Raw genomic sequence first — 18072 nt, forward strand, 5'->3', positions numbered from 1 at the left:
TGAGGTGTCATAGTATTAAATGAAGTAAGAGAGGGTGGAGTATCATATCATGATACCGTATCATAATAAATGCTATGCTACTTTGTGTCATGCATGGCAATAAATAGAGTACTACATGATACTAATATGTGATACTATGCATTAGGGAGGTAGTATCATACACTAGTATCATATGGATGATACTAGTATATGATACTCCCCATTACAACCAGCCTTAGTCAGGGCTGCTTGGAACTTTAGCCTCTTAAAGAGACTATTTTTAGTCAGACTAAAATAAGTCCCTTGGATCCAAGCACCCTCTAAAGCATCCTGGAATTCTTTGACAAAACTAAGCACCCTGAAATTCTTTGACAACTAAACTGCTGGCTATATGATGTTGGCCATATATATTGTACGTATATAATGTGAAGAAACGAGTGGTAGTAATATACCAACTAAAAGATGAAATGTAAGAAATACTAGTATGTACGTACTGAAGAGTTAAAGTAACGAGAAGAAACATAACATAGTTCTCCTGGGGGCTCAGCACAACACACCCCTCAAATTAAATTAAGCACACCTGAAATTAAACTTTGCAACTATTCCGGTAGACACTACATTAGAACCAGCATGAGCAACGACACTGCCACCTTACTCGGAGTCCTCGTCCACGTCCTCGACTTCGTCCTTGTCCCTCTTCCTCTTGGCCGATACTTCTTTGCTTGAACCGCACACTTGGTTGTTGCTCTTCATCCAACTCTTGTAGATATTGAAGCAAAGGTAGCCATCCATTGCAGCGTAGTGGATGTGGTCTATATCTAGTACATTCCGCTGCCATGCATGACGATGAAACGTGTAATGAGGTTTCTCCAGTTTACCGTATGAAGGATGAACCATGGCTCCTGCCAGGGTCAGCATTGAAGGCTGACAAGAGGACACCAACCGATTCTTTTGGAGGTCGAAGGTGTTGCCTACAACGAGGCCTATCCGATGCAGGACGTCTTTGTCGTTACCAAAGTCTACAGTAACGAATTTGACTAGGTCTCTCTTGAGGAAGTCCTTAAAATCCTAGCACTCAACGTTGGCATGGCATATGTGGTAGACCAAGCATAAGTCATGCACGCAAAGCTGGATCACGGCGGGCTTCTTCCTCTCTTCGTCCTTTAGATCCTTGTCTCGTCCCAGGACTGTGGTGTACTCAACATCTAGCCCAGCGACCCACTCATCATCTGAGTCTTAGAACATGCGTCTGAAGCGAGAAAGGCATCCTTTCACCGTCGCGGAAGAACGGGTGTAGATGACGTCGAACTCATCGCCGGTGATGGTTCTAACCTTGTACTCACCGCCGATCGTGGAGATTTGGGACACCATGGATTTGGGAGGAGGGTTAGGATTAGTGGAACTGTCGTAATGTGAATGGACGGGATGACTAGGAGCGAACCGCCGTAGTATTGAAGGACGTGCGGGGACGAGTAGGAGCGAACTGCCAGCGTGCGAACGATAGCGTAGTGGCTTTCCATTCTCCCATGATACGGGCTTCCGAGAGCCCTTGGATCTGAGATCGAACGGTTGCATGGTGTGATTCTAGACCTATGGGTGAATATCCTATCCTGGAGGGTTATTCTACAAATTTTCAGCAACTTAGCATGCGACCGTTTGATCTTAGATCCAAGGGCTGCCAGCAGCCCGTATCATGGTCGCGCCTACCATGACCATCGCGTCGCTCGTGCGGTCGCGCCCTTGGATATTTAACACGGTGCGTTAGGCTATCTGATGTTGGCATCTCATACATAGTCATCACTTAGTCACTCATACTACAACAAGGTTGGCTATAAGTGTATTTGTTAACTCCTCTCTATCTCTTTCTTCGTACTCAAGGAAGAAACGGTGCTAAGCTCGTGTATTTATTGCATTTGCCAAGGAGTGACTGAGGGAGTCCTGGATTAGGGGGTGTCCGGATGGCCGGACTATACCTTCGGCCGGACTCCGGGACTATGAAGATACAAGATTGAAGACTTCGTCTCGTGTCCGGAAGGGACTTTCCTTGGTGTGGAAGGCAAGCTTGGCGATACGGATATGTAGATCTCCTACTATTGTAACCGACTTTGTGTAACCCTAACCCTCTCCGGTGCCTATATAAACCGGAGGGTTTTAGTCCGTAGGACAAGATACCCAACAACAATCATACCATAGGCTAGCTTCTAGGGTTTAGCCTCTCCGATCTCATGGTAGATGTACTCTTGTACTACCCATATCATCAATATTAATCAAGCAGGACGTAGGGTTTTACCTCCATCGAGAGGGCCCGAACCTGGGTAAAACTTCGTGTCCCTTGCCTCCTGTTACCATCCGGCCTAGACGAACAGTTCGGGACCCCCTACCCGAGATACGCCGGTTTTGACACCGACATTGGTGCTTTCATTGAGAGTTCCTTTGTGTCGTCGCCATCAGGAAGGATGCCTCACCCCGTCTTTAAAGACGGCACCGTTGCTAAGGGAGCTTTGGCTGTCGGCCAAACCCTCCGGCTAGGTGGTTTTCTTATGACCGCCTATTCGGCTTCTGCACCGACAATGAGCTCTCGAGCCATCGAAAATAATCTTCATGTCAGCTCGGAACTCGCCGAGCAGTTAGATCCAATGGAGCTCTCCTCAATAAACGAGCTCTTGGATCGCATCGCCGCCCTGGGAGTCGCTACGAATTACGACCGGATTGGGCCTAAACCCGATCTGAGAGAGATTAACTCTCCCCAAGTCACCCATCACGTTGCCATGGTAGAGGGACAGTGCGGCGACCCTTCATCTATCTTAAGGACTAGCTACGTCCGGATTCCCGATCCCTCCAAACCGGATACCCGCGGAGGGGAGGATACCACTCAAGACCTGAACTTAGAGTCAGGCGACGGGCTAGATTCGTTGGATAGCATCCAGGAATCCAAATTTTCGAGTTCGGAAATTCCTCGACCTCTGAGCCTCAGATGGGGTGAGGCTTCGGATTTAATTCCGCCCACCCACCCGAACATAAGCGATCTATCCCAAATTAGGCAAGAGCCCGATGAAACAGTACATCATTACTGGGCCAGATTCCTCCTGGTCAAGAACAGGATAAAGGACTGCCGCGAGGAAGATGCAATCTCAATCTTTTGTAATAATTGCATGGACAAGGGAATCCTCAACACCATAAGTCGCCGTGATATTACACGCTTCGCTGACTTGGCGTCTATCGTATGAAAGTACTGTGCGATGGAAAGTGCCTGGAAAACTGAAATAAAATTTTGGGACGATCCGGACCTGAATACAAACCCAGTCCGAAATAAAAGGGTGCATCATCGCCAGACACCCGGGTCAAACACCAAAAAGCAAAAATCCTCTACAGGGCATGGAACCATACTGGAAGGATGGCTTAATGGTCCCTGTAAAATTCACAGTACAGAGGATGCCACACCAGCTCACAGCCTTAGAGCATGTTGGATACTCCGGCAGGTGGCCAAAATTGGCGAAAATCTCCTAATTCCGGAGACCATAGAAAGCCACCCCAGAGACACCAATACGGTATTAACAGTCTTCGAGACTTTCGCATCATATAATATGCAAAAAAGGACACTCCGCAGCCTTGCCGAAGTCTACCAAGTAGCAACAATAAACCCATGGAGTGACACGGCTATTACCTTTAACGCTAGTGATGAACCTAAATTCCGAACAGCCCGAGCACCAGCCACATTGGTCCTCAGTCCAATAGTGGACGGCTTTCGTCTTACCAAGGTACTCATGGACGGCGGCAGTGGATTGAACCTCATTTATGAGGAAACCCTTCAAAAAATGGAAATAGACTGGAACCGCATTGAGCGAAGTAGCACAACCTTTAGAGGAATAATCCCCAGTCGGGAAGCACACTGTACAGGAAAAATCACACTAGATGTGGTGTTCGGCACGCCGGATAATTACATGTCCGAAGAGATCACGTTCCATGTGGCTCCGTTCAGCAGCGGTTATCACGCTCTGCTAGGGCGGGAAGCGTTTACAATCTTCCAAGCAATACCCCATTACGGGTACATGAAGCTCAAGATTCCCGGGCCTAACGGGATCATCACTCTTGCTAGTGATCCGGACATAGCACTCCGCGCCAAAAACAAGACAGTCGCACTGGCCCTCGAGGCACTATCCGAAGCCCTAGCGACTGAGGAACTGACTACGGTGCGCTCCACGGTGAATAGGAACGATGTGGTACTCGACAAAAGATCCAAGTCCACCTCCTTTAAACCAGCGGACGAAATAGTCAAATTCCAAGTCCATCCAACGGACCCCAATAAAACAGCTTCCATCGGGGTACAGTTAAACCCTGATGTAGACGCCGCACTGCGAGAGTTCCTACGAGAGAACTGGGACATTTTCGCCTGGCACCCTTCAGACATGCCAGGAATCCCATGCAGGCTGACCGAGCACAGCTTAAATATCCAAATAGGATTCAAACCTGTCAAACAGGCTCTTCGGCGTTTTTCCGAACCTGAGAGACAGGCCATGGGAGAGGAGCTAGCAAAGCTATTGGAGGCCGGATTCATCAGAGATATAAAACATCCGGACTGGCTAGCAAACCTGGTGATGGTACCAAAGAAGGACAAATCCTGGCGCCTGTGTGTTGATTTTAAAGACCTTAACAAAGCTTGCCCAAAGGATCCCTTCCCCCTCCCCCGCATCGATCAAATTATCGACGCTACCGCAGGACACGATTCGTTGTGTTTCCTCGACGCATATTCTGGCTACCATCAAATCAAGATGGCAGAACCAGACCAAGCCACAACGGCATTTATCACACCATACGGCCATTCTGCTTCAACACGATGCCCTTCGGGCTCAAAAACGCCGGCGCAACATATTAGCGCATGATTCAGACATGTCTGGCAAACCAGATCGGCAAAATAGTGGAGGCATATGTAGATGATGTGGTCGTCAAAACAAGACATGTCGAATCTCTAGTAGACGACTTCAGGCTCACATTTGATAACCTCCGAACATACGACATCAAGCTCAACCCGGAAAAATGCGTTTTCGGCATTCCAGCCGGAAAGCTCTTAGGCTTTATTGTATCCGGTAGAGGAATTGAAGCAAATCCAGCCAAGATCCGAGCTCTATCGCAACTGGATATCCCAAAGGACCTCAAACAAATACAAAAGTTAACCGGATGCGTGGCGGCTCTAAGCCGCTTTATCTCCCGCTTGGGAGAAAAGGCCCTACCCCTTTACTGCCTCCTTCGGCGCAACGAACACTACGAATGGACGGATGCAGCCACGGTCGGACTCGATGAAATAAAAGCCATACTGGCAACAAACCCAGTCCTGGCCGCGCCAAACATTGGCGAACCAATGCTATTATACATTGCAGCAACACATCAGGTTGTAAGCGCAGTGCTTGTCGTCGAACGAGAAGCGGACGGACACAAATTCCCCCTTCAAAAGCCGGTCTATTATGTGTCCACTGTCCTCACTCCCTGCAAATCACGGTACCCACGTTATCAAAAGATTGCATACGCGGTATTCATAGCATCTCGGAAGCTACGACACTAATTTCAAGAGTGTTCAATAACAGTCGCCTCGGAAGTACCACTTAACGATATTATAAACAACCGTGATGCAATGGGCCGGATTGCAAAATGGGCCATTGAGCTCCTCCCATTCGACATAACTTATAAGCCACGGCGAGCCATCAAGTCGCAAGTCTTGGCCGACTTCGTCGCAGAATGGACGGAGACCGAACTCCCTAAAGAGTACGGCACATATTCAAATTGGATCATGCATTTCGACGGCTCCAAGATGTTGGCCGGACTGGGGGCTGGCGTCGTTTTGACGTCCCCCATAGGAGACACAGTTCAATACGTACTCCAGATTATGTACACGGACTGCAACAATGCAGCCGAATATGAGGCCCTTTTACATGGTCACCGGATGGTAGTATCCATGGGCATTCAATGCCTAGAGGTGCGCGGGGACTCGAACCTCGCAATATCCCAAATAAATGGAGACTTCGATACCAAGGATCCAAAAATGGCAGCTTACCGCAACGCCGTCCTAAAAATGCCAGCTCAGTTCGAGGGGCTTCAATTTCACCATATAGCCCGAGAAAATAATCAGGCGGCAGATGTTCTGGCACGCATCTGCGCAAAACGCGATGTAGTCCCCCCCCCAACATCTTCTTGGAAAGGCTGTTCAAGCCATCCATGGTATGGGAAGGGGAGCCGAACAATAACATCTCGGACCCAACGCACTGCCCGACACCGAAAATTCTGACACAATCGGAGGCTCTGCCAATGAAATAATACCTTCAGCCCACGTAATAATGGCCGTCATCGCCCCGTGGACAGAACCATTCCTCGCCTACCTTACTAGGCAGGAACTCCCCGAGGACCAAAATGAGGCACGATGCATAGTGCGGCGATCCAAAGCCTACAGAGTCCACGAGGGAGAGCTTTATAAGAAAAGCACTACCGGAGTCCTTCAAAGGTGCATCTGCGAAGAGGAGGGGCGGAACCTCCTGGCTGAAATTCACGCCGGACTCGGCGGACATCACGCTGCAGCTCGGTCCCTTATAAGCAAGGACTTCCGTACAGGCTTTTATTGGCCGACGGCCCGGGCAGACGCTCAGGACTTAGTCCAACGATGCACTGGTTGCCAGCTCTTTGCAAACCAAAGCCATAAGCCACCCACCTCCCTCCAAACTATCCCCATCACTTGGCCCTTCGCAGTCTGGGGGCTTGACATGGTTGGACCCCTTAAAGGCGGAACCCACATGCAAAAATACTTACTGGTCATGGTGGATAAGTTCACCAAATGGATAGAAGCCAAGCCTGGTAAGACGGCCGAATCCAGACCAGTGATAAACTTTATATCCGGGATTGTACACCGTTACGGCGTCCCCCACAGCATCATCACGGATAACGGCATGAACTTTACGGCCGACGAGGTAAAACTCTGGTGCAAAAACATGGGCATATACTTTGCGGCCAACTCTACTTGGCCGTATACTAAGCTTACAGGGATCTCCTTCCCATCGGGCCCTACAGGACCGACCTTGGCCATGTGGTTGGGGTCAGCCTTTGTGTACCGCATCTTCACCATGGCCCAGGCCTCCTTAGCGCCTTGACGGCAGGCTGATATATTCCACAACCGGAAGCGCCGCCGTGCTCCCTTTAGCGTCTCCGCAAGCTCTCCAAGACCTTCGGGCATGGAGATGGATGTCCACAGGGCCTGGGCGACGCCTTGCATCGCCTACCGAAATCGATCGAGCAGTTGCGAGAGCTCGGGAAGAAGGTCACCCATAGAACCGCGCATCTCCTCTGCAGGACAACCTGTTAGCACACCTACAGACATTGCTCTGTTAGTCGACTTCCCCGCCGAACTTTCTTTCAAAGGTTCGTTCAAGAACTTACTAAATATGCCGCGCCGAAGCCGCTGATTCTCCTTCACGGAGTCTGACAGCTGGGCACAAACATCTTTCAGCTCGACACCCAGCTTGGTGTTGGCATATTGGAGATCGTTCTTCTCCCGCCTCACCTTTGTCAGCACCTTCTCACCAGCCTTTAGCTGGCGTAGGAGGTGTTGCCTTTCCGGATTCAATCCGGCGCCATCTGCAATTTCATTTGTCAGATTCGCACCCATGTCGTGCTTCGCAAAATACTTATCTTTCAAAGTGTATATTACCAGAGGGGGTCTCCTTGGGCTCCCCTGCTGCGGCTAGTGCGGCCTCAAGTTGGGCCTTGCACTCTTCCAGCTCCCTGGACAGTAGGGAATTCTTTTCTGTAAGAACCTGCATAACAAATGATCCTTAAATAAGTTATTCTAACTATTTCAAGTCTCGGGGGGCTACTGGTATATATATATATATAATTACCAAAATTTTCTTATCCGTATGTCTTTTACATATTGCTCCGTGGCTCTGGCTAGACCATTTTGAGCGGCACGGAGGTACGCATCTCCCGAGTTGAAGGCATCTAACGCCCCTTGGGAGAAACAAGCATCGCGAAGGATTGTCCGGCGACGCCTGTGGTTCATGGCACTCTCCACCTCAGAGTTGGTGGCAGACAACCCGTCCACATCCTTCGTCGGAGGAGCGTCTGGTGCGCGCCTTGCATTCGCCTCCGCCTCCGGACCAGGCTTTGGAGCCTGGCTGGTGGAGGCGTGATTGGAAGCCTCTCCAGATATAGTCTGGCGAGGTCTCTTTGTCCTGAAGAGAGCACGAGTGTCAATGTGCCTCCAAGGTATAACACCTGGGATAAGATGGCGCGCCATACCTTTGCGCTGACGCCTCGGCCCGAACTGCACTTCTTTTCTGCCCGCGGAGCCCTGCGGCCCCTCGTTGGCTTGTCGCCGCAGGTTCGGCCTTCCGCCTCAAAAACCTCCCCTGCAAAGTTTGGTTGTAATCAGGAAACTGAAAACACAAGAGGGCGAACACCTATTCAGGGTATTGGGGCTTCGATCTCAGTTACCTGGGAGGCCGGGATTATCCCTGGTAATCGGTCGTAATGGCCACCAAGGCGTTGTCCTTGCTCAATTGATGGAACACTCCATCAATCAGCTCCATAGATATGTCCGGATCCTCTTGAGAGGCCGGGTCGAGGGACCGTCCTGGGTCCTCGGGTTGTGGAGGAGGTCTGCTTATTTCCTTAACAGCCCGGCACAGTTCCTGCATTGAAGTCGTCAGACTGAATATTTAACAATGGGAATACAAAACGGATGGGCAAGTAAATGCGACCGCTTACCCAGCTTGGGGGATTGTGCATAGAGAATCCACCCTGTGGGTTGACGCGGAGAAATTCCTCCTCTTCTCCCTTATACAAAGTGGACAAGATCTTTAGTAGAGCGGTAGCTGAATCCGGCCCCTTACGGCCGTAGCGGGTGGCGTCGTCCTCCCCGTTGAAGTCCCACATGGGGTGGCTTCTATACTGAAGCGGTTGCACCCCCCGCATGATGCATTCGGCCATAACCCCGATTATGGTCTGTCACTTTCCCTCTGAGGGCTCCATGGACGCCAGCTTAGGCGCTTCTTTAAGGGAGCACTGTAGAACTCAGGGAGCCCAATCCGAACAGGATCCGGCAGCGGGACATCCTCTATATAAAACCATTCAGAGGGCCAGTCTTTGGACGCCTTCTTTGGGGTTCCAGATAGATATCCGGTCCCGGTGATGCGCCACACTTCGGCTCCGCCCACTTGATACATTGACCCCTCCTTAGAGCGGGGCACAAGGCATAATAACCTTTTCCATAGCCCGAAATGAGCCTCGATACCCAAAAACAGCTCGCAGAGGGCTACGAAGCCCGTGATATGCAATAGGGAGGCAGGCGTGAGATTGTGTAGGTGGAGGCCATAGAACTCCAGGAGCCCCCGGAGAAATGGATGGATTGGAAATCCGAGCCCCCTTATTAAATAAGGGACGAGGCACACCCGCTCTCCTTTGGAGGGATTAGGGGCACTCTCCGCTTGCTCTCCGCCATTATAGATGGCAAGGCCGGCTCGAACCGGGACCATATAGGCTGGGGGAGAAATCCCTTGGTCTGGAGCGTCACTAGCTCGCTATGCGGGATGGAGCATCTCTCCCAATATCCAGGCTGAGGGCTGGAAGGGCGAGAGGAGGAGTTGCGACGGTTGGCCATGGTGGAATGGACCGTTGTCGGATGCGCTCTGATGAACACTCGCGGAGGGGGGAAGATGTGGTTTGGATCTAAATCCTCGTCCCCTTAAATAGGTCAGCTCATTTACGCGGCTAGGGGTGTGAATGTAAAAACACTCAGACTTTTCATATTCGTTTGACACGTGGGAAGCGGCCATTATTGGGCGTAGAAGCCAAAGAGCGCAACATCTACAAGAAACCGGACTTTATTCAACTGGTACACGGAATTTGGAGGAGAACCCGCCTTGCAATGTCGAAGACAATCTGCGCGCCAGACTCATCGTCATTGAAGCCTGGTTCGGGGGCTACTGAGGGAGTCCTGGATTAGGGGGTGTCCGGATGGCCGGACTATACCTTCGGCCGGACTCCTGGACTATGAAGATACAAGATTGAAGACTTCGTCCCGTGTCCGGAAGCGACTTTCCTTGGCGTGGAAGGCAAGCTTGGCGATACGGATATGTAGATCCCCTACTATTGTAACCGACTTTGTGTAACCCTAACCCTCTCCGGTGCCTATATAAACCGGAGGGTTTTAGTCCGTAGGACAAGATACCCAACAACAATCATACCATAGGCTAGCTTCTAGGGTTTAGCCTCTCCGATCTCGTGGTAGATCTACTCTTTTACTACCCATATCATCAATATTAATCAAGCAGGACGTAGGGTTTTACCTCCATCGAGAGGGCCCAAACCTGGGTAAAACTTCATGTCCCTTGCCTCCTGTTACCATCCGGCCTAGATGCACAATTCGGGACCCCCTACCCGAGATCCGCCGGTTTTGACACTGACAGTGACCTCTTCCAATGAAATGGTGTTGCTAAGTTTGCTTCATTTAATTAGCTATAGACTCAAAATTGTCTTTTCACCTAGGTACACGCGCTTAGCACCGTTTCTTCCTTGGGTCACCAAACTAGCCTCTCTCTTCTTGATTAACTTGCCACATCAGACTTTATGCTTATGTGGCAAGCTTAAGCACCTGTAGGAGCAAGTAAAAGTAAGTACAATAGTGCGCTTTACATGGCATTTTTGCATATGTGGAGGAAAGAGAGGTAAGGAAAAAGTGGAGAAGTGGGCTCTCATGCAAGAGCCAGCCTCTACTACATGGTGGAGCATTGGGAGAGGCACCTGTATGGAGGTGGTCATGAATCTGGGAGACTCACGCCGGTCGTAGCGTCGTAGTTAAAATGATAATGGCAAGTCAAATCACGGGGCCCCACCTGTCCAACAGTAACTCGCTGTCAAATCACACAGCCCTACGTTTGCAGCAGCCTACTCCCTCGTCTTCTCGCGTCTCTGTCGAACCGACTAGGCGGAACTGCCCCGCCGCCTATCGCGCAGGAAAAGCCCCGCCCTCGACTTTTAAATACAACTACATCCGCTTATGAATCCAATGATATACTTTTTGTGACATAGTAACTCATATTTAGTTAGTCAAATGGATGACCTAGAACTACGTGCAGGCCCTATAAACAGAGACACCTAAAAATAAAAAAACTGAGACGGAGAGGGTAGTTCAGCATGTATCTTTTTAGATCAATATAGTCGGGATTCACCAAGGAGAAAAACCAAGTGGTAGGCTGCTCCTGTCGTGTTGGCGTAGCAACTCAAGCAGGGTCAGTTCGCACATGAAATGGCGACACACTTAACAGGACCCCTTTGGCCGACATGTGGCTCATCCACCGTCTTGTTCCACGTGCGATGCACCAAATTACAGTTCGGAGCAGCGGTTGGAATTGGAGGCACCCCGGTCGTAGCGCCGCATTAGTAGAAAATGAGCGACGAGGGGTTAAATCACAAAGCCCCATCTTTCCTGCATTAAGCTAGACGGACGAAGCAACCATCATTTCACTCTAGGGCGCAAGAGCATAAAGAAAAGAGAAAACAATGATGCGTGTGGCAGCTATCTAGGGCACCCTAGGGTAGGGGTCTCCACTATAGATCCTTTTTTTTTAAAGCGCCTCCACTACAAATCGGCTTCTCCCTCGTCCTCTTGAAGAAAACTGATGATGAGTGCGGCGGTATGGTTTGTAGGAGTACTACGGCGTGCGGGGCCACGTCGTAGTAAACAGGTTCGAGCCGATGCCTTAAATATGTGTGGGCCGCTTGGTTTTACAGGAACGAGGCAGCATTTTGGGTTCGGGGACCAGTGGAGATATAGTACGTACAAAAAATTGTGGACGTAGGTTTGACCGAAAGGCAATGATGCATGGGCCTTGCATTTTGATATACCCGGGGCCGCGTGAAATTTGCTACTCTATTCAAAACTAGTAAGGTACACATGTATTGAACGCATGAGATTTCGAAACCAAATTATGAATAAATACAAACTATAGGATGTAAAGCTTTGAGTCATATATGCATGATGTAGATGTTCTCTTAGTTCTTATAGTTCATCTCATTCAAAATCAATAAGTTTTATAAAAATGTTAAGATTCATGGGGTTGTGCATTGTACTCCCTCCTTTCCAAATAGATGACCCAACTTTGCACTAACTTTGTACAAAGTTAGTGCAAAATTGGGTCATCTGTTTTGGAACGGAGGGAGTAAATCATAAAGTAAAAAACAAATAATGGCAATTCATTTAGAAAAAAATATTCATTTATGATACAGAAGATTCTAGAACAAAGGAGAAGTGCTTGTGTTTTGAGGTTTGTGCATTACGCTTAAGTTCAACCATGGAGTCTTCTAAATTGTACATGTGGCAGATCTGGTGGAATGTTGATGATATCCAACGGCCAGTAGTGCTCGGATTTGCCTATCTCTGCACTGTCGGGTTAGCTTCATCCAGCGACCATCTTTCAAAGTTATTGGCACACTATATAGTTCTTGTGCCATAGTTGCATGTTTTGGAAAAAGCTACTAGTGGGTTGTACTATCTATTTAGGAATAGAAGATGTATACATGGAAGTTGTAGGGAAAGAGATGACATGGAGCATCTCAATTCCTATGAGTAGGTATTGGAAAAGAGATGTCATTTGGTTCACATCATAGGAACTTTTCTATTGAATATAGAGATGACATGTTTCTCAATTCCTATGAGGAGGGATTAGAAAAGAGATGTAATTTGGTTCATATCATAGGAACTTTTCTATTGAATATACGCTAATGTTTATTTTCCTTTGAAATTAAGGGAGTATAGGAATCCATTCATATGAACCAAGTGGCTCTAAAGCTATAGAAATGATATCATGTTTATTTCCTTTGAAATGTGGAGTATATGAATCTATTCCTATGAACCAATTGGCTCTAAAGGAAAAAAAATCCTATAAAAATCATATCATATAGAGTTCCTATGATATTCCTCGACACTAAAGGATGCTTGAAATTGCTGCGGGTGATACGATGGTCTTTCTTTGTAGACTCCTCACACAACTTTATAGTTACCTCTCGAAGATGAATGAAATGATATATACATGGTATTCTACATGTGCAATTTGGTACACGAAAACTCGGTAAAAGTTTGCGAGGTTCGAATTTTCAATAAAGCTATATGCACTACATTTCGGAACGAAGGGAGCATACGGCAGTTGCTAACACTCACGTGGAAGATTTGTGTGTAGAAGGAGTGGCTGTTCTATTAAATGACATGGCAAAACTGACACTGTCGGATGCCGATCTAATGGTCCTTACGGCGTTCGTTAGGAAAAGGCTTGTGGCGAACGTTTGTCGGATAATGATTTACGGACACATGCATTGCATTGATACGTGCCCCCCTCTCTCACGCACACACACCCTCACGAGTCACAACTCTCCCGAGTCCTCTCGCAGACTCGCACGTCGCACCCACCGTCTATCTGCAGGTAGACGTCATCCACATATGTGCTCTTCACACCCTACCATCAAAACTTCTAAAAAACAAAAGACGGCGCGCACATTTTATTTTAGCTCACACGTCACACACTTGTACTATTGCTCTTGCGGCAAACTTTCTTTGGGCATAGTATATTGTACTCTCACGAAGAGAAGCGGTGCACGCACGCACTAGTTCTCTCACACCCACTCGCGGGTACACGTAGGAGCGCATTTTTTTGAAGCTGGTACAACAAAATCACTCCACTATATATAAAAGCAGGAGCCTTAGCGCTTGCTTTACTAGGGTTCCTCTCATTCACTCTCTCATGCTCTCCAGATCTAAGCAACACATAGGTGGCCACACTCTCTCTCAGCTCACGGTTGGTCACAAATCCGGCCGGACAACCTCGACCGGGGCAGGGGTGTAGGTGCATCATTCACGCTGTCGGCGGCAGCGAGGGAGGAGACCAACGGCTGCCCGCGCGTCCCGATCGGCGGCCGTGCCGTTCTCTCCGAGAGAGCACCGGCTCGGGAGGGCCTCCGACCCCTTCTTCCTCCTTGCGGGTATTGTGGCCAAGATGCGGCCTCCCGACGCCATCTTTGCGACATGCCGACGACCCTCAGGTATATATTCCTTCGAAACCTGCCTTGCTCTACTGCCCTAGCTCCCTTCGTGTGGATCCTTTTCTACTTCCATCCGCTGTTCCAAAGCCACCTAGACTTCTACTAAGGCACGTGCTTTGCACGTATGTTCTGTATGATAGATACTCATATACCTCATTTTTAGAGAGAGAAATGGGTACTCGTATCTTGAGTAGATATCATAGTGTGTTTGTTTGCATGATCTAAGGACTATTCTGAAATAAGAAGCAAATCACTTGCACAAATCAAACTGAGTTCCAAGTAAGAATTTGATTACAAGATAAAAGTTGTAGTTTTATTATATGTTGTTTCCTGGGTTCCACTGATGTATAGTTCCAGAGTTGTTTGACGCTTTACATGCATGTTTATGGACTATTTTGTGCAACTAAATAAGTCATTTAGGTCTGACAGACACTCATATCCTGTATTAGCCTGAGGTATAGCTTATGTATGACTGAAATAAAATATTACACTTTTTCTGCGAATAATAAAAATATTACATTTCTCGATGAAGCAGAATAAAACTTTAGCCAGCATCATCCATGCAATGTTATGTTATGTGAACAGTGTAAACCTTGCAGTATAGCGGCATCTAAAAATCCATTTTTACAGCAATCTAAAAAAATTAGTTAGTAGTAGAGTGTTTATTTCCCAGGTGACAACGGGGAACTAAAATGTGCTAGCTATTTGCCAACTTGTCGTACTTGCATGTGAGGAGGTGGCAGCAGTTTCTAGACATTTCTCAACTTCAGTAGGTGCAATCCAGATTCAACGGGGACTTCTTTATTTGTTTACTTGGAGAGCAGAGTCGACCATGTGCACAAGGAGCGGGAGCGAATCCGGCAGCTCTTAGCCGTCAGATCATGTCATCCTTTGTTTGATGGACGGCAGTGATATGCATGAGAGGGGAAATGAATGGTGGATTTTGAGCCAATGCTTGTTTGGGCAGGAGAACCGAAGATGGAGTGGTAAATCCAATTTCAAAACTGCTGCATTATAGTAGTAGTAGTAGTAGATTAGAAGTAAAGCTATTTCATACACTCAACTCAAAGCGTTGGTTCAAACAGGGAAGAAAGTGGGAAAGCTGTAGCATGAATCTAGGACTTGGTTCTAAGAGGAAACGGGGGAAAGTAGTAATATCTATCACTGTTTAAATAACCGTATATCTTATTTGCGCAAACAGGGATGTCTGTCTCCATATCGTTTCGGGATGTTTGTCTCCGTATCGTTTCTATCCGCGCAATCAAAAGCACACACCTCAGTTTTAGTACAACTGCGCAAAATGAGATGGCTATCCCTCGCTGCCGTCGTCTAACCTCCCATCTTCAAGGTATCCCTACATTGGTAGTAACTAAGGTAGAATGATCAACGCAATCTAAAAGAAGCTGATTTGTACATTTTACTTCCTGATTGCAGTGCAGGGACGAGCGAAAACAACTGCATCCTAGTCCGGAATGCACTTTCTACCAGTTCATCCATGGACCAAGGACTAGCTAGCACGGCTGCACGGCGGTTTTTTGGACAGGTGCGCGGACAAGAGGCATTGTGGTCTACTTATTTCTGCAAATAGCGGTGCTTAAATTTAGTGGAATGCACAAGCATTTCAGCTGTTCAGTACACTGCATGGTTCAGTTCAGCATTCCAGCTGATACCACAATTATAATTGGTTATTCTGGAATTAGAGAACCTAACCCTGAATGGTGGCAACAAGAAAAAACCAGAGTGAACTCCAGGAAATTTAAGCCTGCCCGGAGGCCCTTTGCTCAGAGAGAAGCCTTGCTTGTTTTTTCCTGATTTGTAAACCTTCTCACAACTTTGTCTTTTGCTGTGAACTAGTATATGTTTGTTATGTTCTATGAATCATTGAGATGTATAAAATTGCTTAACTTATGCTTTTCAAGTTTTTTATGAAGACGAGTTTAATGTCAGTGTTCCACATGAGCGCTGGACTAACGTGTGAACGTTTGGAATTTATTACATTGTGGCCTCAATTAACTGCATGAACCACTGTAACAAGATACATAGTTGCTTATATGTCAGACAACAGATCGTTGATTGTTAGCTGGTCGATAGCCTAGTGTTGAAGCGAGCTGAGCCAATGTGCCGTGTTTTGCACAACTGCTTACAAGTGGGGTAGCACCAACAGTGTTTACAAGTACTTATGTATACGTCGACGCACGGTTCTCGAACGAGTGCTCTATTTCGTCAAAACAGACACTGCTCGTATGATAAACCGTGACAACTTATGTCTTACCATGCCATATTCATGAAAAAACTAGTGAGGACGCATCTGTTTCGGCAACAATTACTATGGTTCTCACATGATTCACCGGCACACAAAAGTAGCAGCGGTTCCCATAGACGGATTCAAACAGAGTACTAGCCCCAGAGGGATCGATAACAGGCAAGGTTCGGATAATTAGACACAATCCAAACTACTATTAAACACTAGCTGGGGCAACTATTTCATGCCTCGATCTAATTTGGGCTGGACACAAGACGGACCTTGCCATGAACATCATCGAGGATGTCCCGCAGCAGCTCAATCCTGTGAACCTTCATGAAGACAACCTTGTGGCCTTGCCACTGATAAACTTCTTTGTGGAGGCATGCCACGTCATCTTCTTGCGTAAACTTGACAAGAACAGTATTCCTCACAAACGAAGGAGTAGCTTTGAACTTCTTGTGCTTCAGTACACCCTGGACAACACGCCTGACAACAGTGGGGCTGGAATACAACTCTTCATTGGTATAACCGCGAATGGCTTCCAAGATCCAACAGTCTAAGAACTCTGTTTTCCCAGTGCGTATATTCAGGTCGTCCGCCTCATAGCGAGTGACATGTACAACCGCACAATCCTTGTCTACATCAGGGCTCTAACTGAAACAGAAACAAATTCTGAATTACTTTTCAGTATAAGAAACACAAGTTATTTAAACCACTACGTATACCATGGCATCGAAGCTAATTAAATTGTGCATTATTAATCACCACATACTTCCTTTTCTAAAAAAATCACCACATACTTAGATGAAAAACCACAATCGAGATCGGCAAAGAAGTAAATCACCTTGGGCAGCTCAGTGGGGGGCGGGGATACATCCTCGAAGGGGGAAAAATGCTCCTGCAGTTCCACGGGGGCTGTAACCTCAAACGGGCGTTGACCATCTCAGTATCTGGGGTCGCCTCGGTGGTTGCCTCCATCTTCTTGGAGCTCTCTGTCTCGTGGGGATCAGCCTCCCGCGTCTGCTCCAATATCGGCAGATCTTTGCCTGGTTCTCCTTGGTCCATCATGAAACTGATGAATACTAGGAGTCCATTGAAAGGATAACACAATCATAATGACAATGAAACAAAAAAGAGAGTGAGGATCGGTTACAGCTTTGCAAAAGTTCTTTTTTCCTCTGAACGAAAATATACCAACATCACGGATCCGCTTACCTTCCCTTCGTTCGGAGAGAAGAACAGTGGTAGATGCAAGTGTTGCCTTTCTTGAAGACGGTGAGGGAGAAGGGGATTCAGCGAAGAGTGAAATGATGGTTGCTTCATCCGTCAAACTTAGACTGCGGGGAGGTGGGGTTTTGTGATACGATGGCTCGTTACTGCTGCGCTACGACCGAGGTGACTCTCTGCCTGCATACTGCCTTCTAATTTGGTGGATGGCATTTGGGCCCGCGCACTGCATGGCCCGCATGTCGGTGAACAAAAGTATAACGACATTCAGTAGAGGGAGACGTTTCAATGACCTAGGAGGAGCCAGAAGCGGTAGAGTGTCTCCACTGTACTAGTAGTAGTTGTTTTTCTGGGTAGCTGTAGATTGTCTCCACTATACTAGTAGTAATTGTTTCTCGGGTCCCAAGACAGAACAGCCCATCCACACTAGTAAATAGTAAAATCAATTCAAAAACCTGGGTGCTCTTCTTCCTCCTCGCTCCCACCCACCTCACGTCAGCTCGCTCCACTCGTACCCCCAAATTCCTCACCTCACTCCTACAGAAAACCCC

Source organism: Triticum urartu, chromosome 7 (assembly GCF_003073215.2).
Source record: "Triticum urartu cultivar G1812 chromosome 7, Tu2.1, whole genome shotgun sequence".
Classification (NCBI taxonomy): domain Eukaryota; kingdom Viridiplantae; phylum Streptophyta; class Magnoliopsida; order Poales; family Poaceae; genus Triticum; species Triticum urartu.